The 12,708-nt window shown below is 41.0% G+C and overlaps 1 protein-coding gene across 1 annotated transcript in view; it reads right to left on the reverse strand.

The window, feature by feature from the left end:
• The window catches only part of LOC308386658 (rho guanine nucleotide exchange factor TIAM1-like), a 50,877-nt gene extending 42,830 nt beyond the window's left edge, over positions 1-8,047 (reverse strand). Inside the window, exon 1 of the mRNA XM_080866358.1 lies at positions 7,816-8,047. The gene's annotated coding sequence lies outside the window, so the exon portion shown is untranslated. The remainder of the gene's footprint in view (positions 1-7,815) is intronic.
• Between the last annotated feature and the right edge of the window lie 4,661 nt (positions 8,048-12,708).

The raw sequence follows: 12,708 nt of genomic DNA on the forward strand, positions 1-12,708 counted from the left end.
AACAGGAAAGGTCAGGAGTGAGGTATCTACAGCTATCTGCAACACGGATGCTCTGTCATGGTTTGAGGCTGCGTTTTAGTCAGTGGTATTGTCAAAACTGACTTGAATTGAAATTACTAACACATGCAATACCATCTGCAAAGCATCTGATTGGCAGCACTTTTATTTTTCAGTATGTTAATGATCCCAAACACACTGCCAATACAGTAAAAGCATAAATATCAGTGATGGCCTCCCAAGAGCTCGGACCTTACCATTAATCAAACAGTGTGGGAAATTTTGACAGAGAACAAAAAAAGGCAGGGAACATACAGATAATAGCTCTGAATATCCTTTAAGAAGCCTGGAAAACTATTCCTGAAATTACAAGAAAGCTTGCCTAAAAGGGTTCAAACTGTGGTGACGAATAAAGTCTGAACTGATCACCTCACCAAGGTTAAAAAAAAATCATGGCCAAATCCAAACAATCTTTATATTAGCATCTTCAGAAATGTAAGTCAAACCCCGGCACTGCCACGAAGTCACACACTGACACACATCAACAGTCAAAGACAACCACAAAGTGCTTTCAATGGAGCCAAATTGGCGGGTAATACTTCTGTTGTGCTCTGTGCTGGCGGAAGGGACGGTGAAAAAACAGAGTGAGAGTGGGTGTGAGAGAGGGATAAGAGGGTTTTAGGCAAAGGTAGACTGATTGAGGTGGGAGGTTGAGACAGGGGGATGAGATGAGAGAGGCAAGAGAGTCTGAAAAAAAAGATGATGATGGTGGTGAAAGGGGGATGAGAGGCTGTTAATGCGGCGGGGAGCTGGTGGAATCGAGTGTTGGGCCACAGGTAGACAGATGAGAATGATGTGTGCTGAGGCGGAAGGAGACACGAGAGGTAAAGAGGTGTAGTGGTGCTGATAGGTCCTGAGGGGCTGATAGAGATGGATGTTGTGTCAGTTCAAAGTAGGCCAGATGTGAACAGACCTGATTTGTTGTCAGTAATGACATGACTGCAAGACTATCAGAAAAGAGAGCCATTGAAGAGGCCATTGTGTGTGTTACAGTGAGTTAGGAGGTGACCAAACCACTGTCTCTAAAAATGATGGGAGCAATTGTTCCAGGAAAACTGGTAGTTTGCTACTGTTTTGATGAAAAAGCTCAAATATGTTTGCAGTCTTTAATTACCTTTCAAAATAAAAGTTGCTTGCAGAAAATGGGAGTTATGCACATTAAACACAAAAACAATTAATCTTTGCACACAAACTGAGATTATCCACATTGATGTAATTCTTTGACTGAGTTGTTTACACAGGACTTATAGGATCCAGTCTTTCTAACAAATACGAGTTTACACGATCTGCTTGAAAATGGTTATTAACCCAGATATGTAAATGGACTTCTGTGCTAATTCCACGCCTGAGCTCAGTGAAACAAAAACAGCAGGATTAATCTTTAATTATTACAACTATACCAGTACAAGTTTACTTATATTATTGAAAATGATTCAACATTTCAGAGTAATGCCAAGAGAGTTAATAATACACAAAGCAACACTGTTATCACTTAATTAAGATTACTGCTAAAACTATAGTACTACCCTAATCATTACCAGAAAGCAAGAGCGAGGCTTTGGCACAACAACAAACTAGGTAAGGCGTAGATTAGTGGGTACCGTGGGAGTACTAGAAAGCGAAAATTAAAAATTAAGGGAAGAGACGGTATTGAGACAAAAGCGGGGGAAAACATCAAAGTATAAACCTGTCAGAGGTAATGTAATGAAATATGTTAGCAGCAGAGGAATGGGCAGCACAGAGTGAGGCCTGAGGGAGTTGGGGGAGGGGAACAGCAGGATTTGGAAGTTATCTTAGTGCATCCGTGCACCTGAGTCAATAGCAAGGATAGCAAACAAAGTTTAGCTTGAAGGAGACACAGGAGACAATGTGTTGCAGCGAGGGACAGGGGTAACAAATGCTCAGGAAGAATGTGACAGGCAAACATCGGCTCACTGTGCCGGCTCTCGGGTCAACACAGGTCACAAACCACCAAAAACAATACAGTTTAGTTCTGGGAAACTTAAACCTATACACTATTCAAAGGAATTAGAAGACGAGATCGTTCAAAATAACATGAAAATAAAAACACAAAACTATGGCAGTAGCTGAAAATATAAGCTGGAATTTCAAGGCTAGGTTTGCAACACACATACTATAATTTTCAATATGATCTAATTTGTTTATCTCAGTTACCACCACACAAACTGTGGTCTCTTTCTCCATTTGTTCATCTCATGCAGAAACAGAAACATAACTTGCGTGGCAGTAAGGTGTGAAGCATTCAGAGAATGACACAGGGGACCGACGCCCAGTTCTGCAAATTTCACCAGCTGAAAACCACACAGACCAGTAATTCTAGTAGACAATAGGTCAGTTTCCCACACACAGGAAGACTAAAATAAGTCTAGGGCTGAAACTAATGGTTATATGCACGACTGAGTCATCTTTCTTTTTTTCTGATTATCAGTTCTAAAACCTGTCATAAACATCATGAAGACTAGTAAACCACAGTGGGCTTGTTAGAACACGGATCCTCACATTACTATACCCTGATTCGAGCCAATGGGGATGAGATATCTTGTGGCAAACACAACACTGTTGTTGAGATGAGGATATCAACGGCATGTCACTTACGGGGCATCTCTTCGGAGGATGGGGTTGGATCTAGGTCAATGGGTCCATTTCCTTGGAGTTGATCTCTTGTGCAGGCTAAAGCTAGGGGGTTATTGTTTGGACTTTGAGTGGCTACAGTGAATAGATCCTCCTCTGTCAGTGCATTAGTGACCTGTAAAAGCTCCACACGACCGACATCTGAGTGCCAGCCTGAGGGGAGAACAACAAAGACAACCTGACATCACGCAGGCACATATGCACACACTTTCACGTGCCTAAAAGCTAACACACCACAGGACAATAACAAAATCACTCAATATGAAAGAGCCCTCATAAAGGACTCATCACAGCTTTTTCTATTCTTACCCCAAAGAAACTCGCTCCATAGAACAAAGAAAAGTCATGCAGCTTTGCCTGTAAGCCCTTGCTTTTGTCATTCTCACACACACACATCATACTGTACATACACGTACATATTTGCACACACTTACAAATGCACACACAGGCTTTTCAGACTGCCTTGCAATATCCCACTGCATCACTTCCAGGTCAACAGGCAGGGACGTAAAGTGCGACTGTGTGATGAGAACTGAGTCGCCTGCCAGCTCTTATGAGGGGGTTGAGGAGAACGATGGGGCCGAAGAAGGAATAAAGAGAAGAGACAATGGCTAAGTGGCCTGTTTCCTGTGCTTTAATTATACAGCCAGTGAGTGTGAAGTTAGACAGAGAAACAGATTCCAAACAGGAGAGTAAAGATTTCCAATCAGAGATAAAAAAAAACAAACAAAAAAAAGATCCCAGGAAGGCCAAATCTCCCAGTGCAAACAAAGCATAAACACAGTCATTGAAAAAGTTCTCTGCACTGCTGCAGTAATACTAGCTCTAAATCCCTACTCAGCACTTCACACACACACGTGCATTTCCTCTCTCGCACTCTGAGGTCTTTTAAAGCATTTTCCTGTTCAGGTTATCTCAAAGCAAAGCTTCCTTTTTCCATGAAACCACACACTTTGAAACGATATTCTTTAGAAGGACAGGTATAATCTCACACTGCACACATCCTGTGGAGACTGATCGCAAAGTATACCAAATTATACATATTATGAATTGAGGGTGCCCTAGAAAATAAAATCTAACCGCTAAAATGCATTCACACACACGCAAACGTGTTTCAACCTCATCAGCTGGTATCCGGAGCTGATGTGTGGGCTGGAACACCACACTGATCAGAGATAATGGGCAGACATGACAAGGGTGGTAATGCTGTCACACAGAGAGTAAGGATTGAAATATTTCATGATGGAGCAAGAGACGGAAAGAGGGACACAAAGAGAAAATAAAGCATGGGAGAATGAGGGAGGGAGTAAAGGAAGGAAGGAAGGAGGAAACTCCTAATTCATCAGCAGACAGAACAGACAAAAGGGAGGAAATGATGAGAGCACATGCCAGCTCATGTCAGACACCCCTCCCCTGCTTAGACCCCCGTTACAAATTAGAGGCATCCCTTCTGCTTTTTTTACTTCTCATCAGGGGGTTAATGTTAAGGAGTCTGGGACAATGTTCTCCACCTGATCTGCAGTGCTTAGGTAACAACAAAGTAGTCCTGCTCAACCAGACTAGTGACATTTCATAATGGAAAAGCAAAGACGTTAGTATGACATAATCACGCATAGTCACATACGCATTTCATAATTTCCAAATATTTCACAAGTGCCCAGAAACATCCAGATGTGTATGCAGTATATGTGATATCCAAATGATTTCCAACCTATTCAACTTTAATAGGGAAACATGTGTGACCCATCAACCCCCACTGCACGGTTTATGACATTACGAGATTTTATTAGAGTCATTTTTATTAAATACAACTGAGGAAGTTAAATTATCCAGAAAGAAGAGCTGGGGGAATATTTGAAAAATGTATCTTTGCTTTTGATTTTTTTGCAGCATAAACATATTTTCCCCTGTTCCGTAACTCATCTTACTAACCCACAGATTCATCTCATCCACTTGATCTTGACCCGCTCGGTTTCAGAGCTACGGCCTTTTTTGTTACAATCTGCATTGCAAAGGGATTCCCTCTGCTTTTGCGTATAGCCGGAACTGAACCAGCAGCGTAATTAGAGAAACTCAGTGAAGCCAGAGAAGAGAGAGGGAAAAAACAACATTTTAACTTCCCCCCACCCTCAGCTGTCAGTTTTCCCTTGCTTTTCCCAAAACAGACTTCAGCGATATTTCTCTTCTTACTTGGCTCCAAATGACGGCAACAGACAGTGAGAAACATGAACACACACACACGTAGAAGACACACACAGAGAACCCAGAGGCGCACACTGAAATACAAACATTTAAACAGCTTGATTGCATTTGGGGATGGTGGTGGGGTTGGTGGGGAAGAGCATAAGCCCCACATTTGTTTAACAGCAGAAATGAGTGGACCACAGAGGAAGAGGGATAAAAGGTAAATTTAGAAAATAAGACACATATAAAGACTGTTCCTGCATCGTGTGTGTTATATCTTTAATTATTAGATTTATTCACTGCAGTAGACAACACACAACAGACGATGATGAAGAAAAATACTATATTTGTTATTTAATGTATGCAGGAAACTGAAATTTACATGAAAAGATCAGAGTGTATAGTTGATTTGGTGACTCTTATTTAATACACTAATTATACCTACGTATCAGTGCATTTATAAAGAATATGTGTTAATGTCGTCACGTGAGATGGACTACATCAGAAAGCAAAATTCTCTTCCCCCAAAGGAAACTCGTCATTGTTAAGTTAACTTGTTTTGTGATTAAGACCTATCCAAGCTGTCGGTAAATTCAATGTTCTCTCTGAACTGAGCACACACAGGCCTTAAAAGTGAGCTGATAGAGCATGAGAGCAAGTGTATCAATCTGGGTCAGTATGTACACCTTAACAAACAGACACACACTCACCAACCCAGAGGGTTCACTTAACAAAGTCCCATCCCCCTTTCATGCTCACACACATTATTAGCCTACAGTATACACAGCACAGTGTGGTTGTGTGGATGTGCACATATTTGTTCCGTGCACACGCTTGCGTACACAGTAAATGGACACAAAAAAACCTGAATGGGATAATGGCTCCATCCCTCCTCTTTTCCCCCAGCTTTTGCAAAGTCTGTCATTTTTATAAATAAATAAATATATATATATATATATATAAACAAAAGTGTGCGGATATATACGCGCTTACACACACACACCAGTTTTTATCTGTCACTGTAAATCCTTTCACGGATCGCTTCCTCAAAAGACCCTGCCAATATTCAACTTCCTCATGGCAACTGAGGCATTGAATTGTGGCAAGAAGGCGAGACAGATAAGGTGAAGAAAACACAAGAAAGCGACACAGAGATCTGGTTTAACAGTCATCAGAAGAAAGAGAGAAAAGCAAATATTAACAGAATGAACACAGTTTTTCACCAAGTTACAAGGCAGAGCGGGGAAATTGATTTGCTGTAGAGCTCTTTGTTTTACAGTTTGACTCAAAAATGTGCTGTGACAGCTCTTATCGGGATTCTGTGGAAGAGAGGCGTGTAACAGTCTCTTTAAAAGTTTGCCTACTGAGCTGTTATGATTTGACTTTATATAACAGGGATATCTTTTGGGGTTAGCCCTTTGCTTGGCTTATCAAACAACCACACCGATATCAAACCATCTACTGTAAATACTGCTGATAGGCAGTGAGGCGTTTGCTTTCCCTATTAGGTCCCAAAACAACAAAATGACAGCAAAATGAAAGGATTCCTCACATGGTCTCTGCTGAGTAGATAATTGGTGTTGAGAAAAATCTCAAGCCAACCACCAAAGGTTTTTTTTTCCTTCCCAGCAACGAAGAGGGATTTTAAGGGTGGAGGGAAGGACAGCAGAGGCTACTTGCCCTTTGATCCGCTGTAATTTTTTTGCTGTCTGGATCCTGGCACAGCTGAGACCTCACACCTCCTCTAATGCACACACGTTTGAGTGACAGATGCTAAATATGCCTGCAGTGTTCAGTAGGAAATGGATATTTGAGGAATCCCCACCAATTTTTCTGTATTTCCCTTACTTTACAATGTTTCCCTACTTTTTTATCATGTATTGCTGCCTACTGCAACTCTGCTAAGTCTTCTGTACCAATCTGCCTTTAACTGCTGTTCCCTCAAGACTTTCAGTAGCTCTAAAGTCTCCCTCTTTGCCAGTCTCATCCTCCGCTTCACTCTTTTGCTTTTGCTTTTCTCCTCTCTTAATATTCCCACACATACGCACATGCACAGAGCAGGCTGATGTCTTTATCCAAATTTCTCAGTGAATCTGTCTTTCTACATCTTCCATCGTGAACCTTTGATGGTATAATGTCGAGGACTGAGTGCTTTTTATGCTTCTTCACAGAGCAGATGCTAACAAGCTTCTGACAGGCCATAATTACTGAAAGCAGCACTTGATCTTTTGATCTTGAAATGAGAGTAATCACACTTTTATCTCAAGAAATTTCATAACTCTGCATATCAGATCTGTTACAGTATGTGAACGCACACAACCAAACACATGCACTGGATATAACACGCCTCACCGTGCTTCCCCTACTCTTAGAGAACAAACGCCACAGCTCAAAGGGCACTGCCAGGTGCTGTGGGTTCAGAGCTGTTAAGGTATTTTATCATCATTAAATTAGCACCACTGGGAAACTAGGCAAAGTCCCAACACAGAAAATTAATGATTGATAAGCTCCTTTCATCGTCACACATAAAATGGCCATGCAGGATTAGCATTTAAGCAAAATGGGCTTTCTGTGCAATTCTCGTGTATTTATTTCAATTTGTGTGTGACAAGAAGTGAGCGGAAGAACCTAAAGAGCGGAAGAAAGAAAAAGGCATCCCCCAAACAGTAACAGAGCCTATACTGTACTAGCAAAGAAGAGTAGTCACACCATGTGTGGGACTGCACAGCATATCTTAACACACATAAAGACGTACACACAGGTATGCCACAAATCGTATACTCTATGAAGACGCACACGTGCTACACACAGTTAGTAACTTATCTAATCACACATAACACAAAGCCAGTCACCATAGGCAACAGTTTCTACCTCTCACAAAGCTCACCAAACGTCCTCAAAACAAGAAACAGGTCTCTTTACCTTTACTTAATAGGTCCCCGTGCGTGTTGCAGTTAATCCCCTGAACTGGTAAAAACACAGCCTGTGTGCGTCCTCTTCAAGAATTAAAAAGAGGGAAATCCTTGCATCAGTGAAACGTCTCCCGGACTCCAGCGCAGCTTTTACGCACACACAGACACATTTGAGCTCATACTTGAATACTTGCTGTCTTTTTGCGTGCCTACACCAGACTGAAGGCTTAGTGGAGGGTGTGTGTGTACTGAGTGTAAGCCCGCCCCTTTTTTTTCTGGTTTCCCCTTTTCTCTCTCCCACATGCGCTCCAACCCAGCCCTCCTTCTCCCCTCTCTCATCTACAGCTCACTCGCTCTTTCTCTCGCTCCAATTTCGCCTCCTCTGGCTTGCCAGCGTGTATGCTGGGTCTGTGCCTCTAAGCCTAAATGTCCCAGTCCTCTTTTTAATTGCTGGCTTTCTGGATTCGTTCTAAACACAAACAAAGGCACAGTGGAGTGGAGTGGACAAGCATGGGCATGCACAAACACACAAGAAAACGATATTTGCCTGCAAGGAAAGATAGGCTGATATAGTAAGTAATTCTGGGGAAAGATAATAGATAGCCCAAACCAACGCTCTACTGATGGTAAGCTAGCAGGAAATACTTATCAGCTAGCTAACTTGAGAAAAGTAAAATACCCTGCAAGGCACATGTGGTTTTGAATAGAAAGGTGAAGATATTGCGTGGTGGAGTACATGAAAAACGCATCTCTCTCTCACTCTCTGTCTCTCTGAAGCCTTTCGCACAAGCTGCTGTTGCTCATGTTATGCTTCTGCTGCAATCTTGTCTTTTCTTCCATCATTTCTGTATTTACTATTTTATAACCCAGCCAGCATTCTTATTTCAAGTATCAAATAAAAAAGGATTAAGTCTCTTCTGATGTTTTTGACTATTTTCTCTCAATTTGACTATTTTGAATATCAAGAAACATGGTGCTGAACCTTTGCAGCCTTCTGAAATGGGTTGTCAGCTTGGATTAACATCATCTACGGTGGACCCTCAAAGTCCAAATCACTGTTGCAGGACTACATCATATATGGGATAGCTATTTGCCTTGTGGTCAACACAAGCAAACACACACAGACACACCTTATAATATATACTTCATAATTACTGAGACCAAGAACAAGAAACAAAACTGTGAAAGAATTATTCATCAATGAGTTCCTAATAAGTCATTAAGTACAACTTCATAAGAGATGCTGATTATTAACTGGGGATAAACTATGTAAGACACTAAATAAGCGAATCATTAGGTAAGACTTAGATCTAACTGCCCACTGTATTTAATACTGATTGCCTCTGCCTCAAAAACTAAGTGGCAGTAAACAAAAAGTCATAAAAACATTAATCATACTCAGTAGTTTCTCAGTACTTGAGCATTAAAAAAGAACAACTGACTTTGGAGTAATCTTGAGTATTGTTTTGTACCACTTAATTTTTATTGCTGAGTTATTCAGGTGTGATTCATTTAGAAAATGGGGAATTAGATTGATTAGAGATATTTTAAACCAATTATTCCCTAATGGTTCAGCAATAGCATCTTCTAGGCAGTTCTTTGGCAAACAATAATTATCTTTAAATATATCCTGGATCTGGATTTGAGAAATGATAATGAGCAGTATCAATAATGAGGTATTTCCCAATTGGCTCCTCGTTTATTCTTTAGTAACTAATAGTTTTATGCTTTTTTAACCTAATTCATTTAAGATTCAAACAGGAATGCCAAGATCAAAGAGCAGGAAATGCAAAGAAATGATCGTTTGGGCTTTTATGGAGCTAAAACCAGGTTTAGCACAATCAAGAAAGAAAGTAATATCCTTCAGGCATTTTTTTCAAAAGGAACATTTTTGATTTGCCGGTTGTGCGGGAAATTCAGTGGGGAGTTTCATCCAGAACTAGTGAAAGTTTTCCATCTCAAAATATGCTCAGTGTTTCTGCAAATCCCAGTAAGAAAAATGCGTAAATTACTCTACAACAATCAGTAACTGTCTCTCTGTCTGCAGATAATTTGCTCTTTACTGTCTGGCAAAAGAGCTCTCGGAGTTCTTAATATTACCAAACTTAATCACCAAAAACAGAACATTTATGAGGAAAGACAACCGCATTTATATAATAGGCCAATGATCCCTGTTGTCTTTGTTTTCTGCACTGTGAAGTTACTGAAATAGCTGGTGTTTAGGTGTCTAGCATTTATGCAGGCAAACATGTCAGGACAAAGGCCAGGAGAGGTTACAGATCTACCCAACAAAAGGACCTCATACAGTCTCCACAGGGGAAAGAGGGGAGACAGTCACAAGTACAAAGTCACTACATGATAATGCACAGACAAAACACACACACAGACACACACATGCATTCACAGCACTTTCCCCCCCAGGCACATGATGACATTTCAGCACCTTACTGAGACTATCCCACCGCTGTGCCTCTTGCATGACATAATTCCTTTGCGTAGGATTGTATGCATGGACGTGCACTTATGTATCTGTCTCCTAGTTTCCCTGTCTACACATCAGACCCGATTACCTTCCCAGTCTTCCGTGTTATCTAACAGCATGACTGGGGAAGGTAGTGTCGTGCTGTGAACTGGCTGAGACAGGAAGTAGCCGGTCCTGGAGGATGAACAGAAACCTGTTCCCACACTCCAACCCAAACATTCCTTTATTGGACTGTAATGCAATTATCCAAGGAGTGGGAAGAAATTAGTCAGTAGTTTAATGATAACTCCAAGTTATGTACTGTATGTGATGGCATGTTTGAAAAAGTAGAAAACAGAGTTGGTAAAAACAACAACTGCAGGTGGAGAATGTTATGCAAGTAGAGAAGTAGGGGGGCTGCAAAAACATCAGGATGTTGGGGTGTGTTTTTTTGTTGTTTTGTTCTGTCTGCACTCATCATCTGGTGGGATCTTTGTGTAATAAGAACGCACACACAGTCTTCTGTCAGCTGTGTGTCAGAGTTTAGGATAGGGCAGGGTAAATGAATATCAAAGCCCATTGACCAGTAGAGTTTTCTATTGAATAAACACTGGTAGGAGCACCACTACACAAGTGTTTTTCCCCTCTCTCTTCCACCCCACCTGAGCTGGCCTTTCAGCACAATAGACTCCACCTTTTGATCCTTATCAGATGTCATCACAGTGTGTATGTGTGGGTGGCAATATCAGTTAAGAGCTGACGGGATGAGATCGGTTTCTCATTTGATGGTTCCTGCCATCTCTGTTGCCAAACATATCATATTGAAATTCATGAACATACTGTATTGGAAAGGGAACAAAAAAAAAGTGCACATCCCCACCCCCAACCCGCCAACATCCACCGTGCCAGATTTGATAAAATCATTATCATCAGCCATGCGAGTAGAACTGTTGAATAATGCATGCATTGCTGGTCCACAATAGCACATTCCTCCTGGCCTTCTACCTTTCTCCAGGAGTCATATTAGCTACTGGTTGCTCTTTCCACTGCTTAGGGTCATAATAGCTAGTCTCTATTACATTTTCCATTAGCAGGGGACATCACTATAAAGACACATGTAGAGCAGTATGTGGACAAAGCATGTGTTGAATAGACAGACACATGGACATGCCTACAGAGGAAGACACAACTTCACTCGTGAATAGTGACAACAGATCTGACTGACTGGACTTTTAAAATAAGGTGAGCATCAGTAGTTAGACTGCATGGTTGTCTAGTGATTAACATTATGACACATACACAGGAGCTGCTCATCCACAGAAGCCTGTACCATGAAGCTCCCATCACACTCTGTTTGTGCTGATGTAAATACTGGTGTGTGACTTCATGGCTGAGTTGCTGTGGTTCCTAAATGCTTTCACTTTGTAGCAGTACCATGTGTGAATGTGAATTATCTACTGGGAAGAACTTTAACAAACTGTCTCATTGCACTGGTACCACGCTTAAATTCAGTAAGCATTTTAGAATAACCCCTTTTTTTTTTTTTTTTTACAAATGCTTGTAAAGGCAGACTGCATGGCTAGGTGCTTGATTTTATAAACATTTGGCAATGAGACAGCTGAATTCAAAGATTACTGTTCATATCGCGTACGCTGGATATCTTGGGTTTGGCAAAAAATGTGATATTTGTTATTCCATTCGTCAAGTATACTGGGTTATACACACCCCAACATGCAACCATGTATGCACATAGAGCACACATACTGTACCTTCACTTGTTTATTTATCTCAGTTTCTTGACAAATATCTTCATCTCAACCAATAAAATAAATGTTTATGCATGTAATCATTTCAACAGCAAAAGAGAAACACTATAAAGATCCACCTTACTGGATGCGATGTACATATGCTTCCAATTCTATTTTAGATGCTGCAAGTGAATGAATTCTACTTCACTGTTATCAGCCTAGGAGCTGATAGCCCCTAGGAGCAGATGGACAAAAAGAGCAAATATACTGGTGAGTTGATGTTAACAATTACTAATGGGCTAGCTGGTTATTTCCCGTAGACTGCAAGGTCACACAGTACCACATTAGCCTAAAGCTTTGAGTCTATAATGAATATTCATGTGGGAGAGGTTAGTTCATTACCTGCGGTGTGGTTATCGAACAGGAACATTATATATTGTTCTTTTTATTCTGGTCACTCTCATGTTACTGCTCCTAAACCACTGCTGCACTTATGCGGTTTGTTAATAGGCTTTTACAGCAAAGACAAACATGACCGTAAGCCCATTGCCTGCTGTCTAAAAGAATGGAGTTAGTCATTTACATCATTGTTGTGTCAGATGCAGGAGTGTGCTATTGCCACAGTGCATTTAAATCTGCCGAAGACTCCGTGAAGTTGAGTTAAGCAACTTTGGATTGCCCAGAAAAGTAGAGT

Source organism: Rhamphochromis sp. 'chilingali' (assembly GCF_963969265.1).
Source record: "Rhamphochromis sp. 'chilingali' genome assembly, chromosome: 19".
NCBI classification, from domain to species: Eukaryota; Metazoa; Chordata; class Actinopteri; order Cichliformes; family Cichlidae; genus Rhamphochromis; species Rhamphochromis sp. 'chilingali'.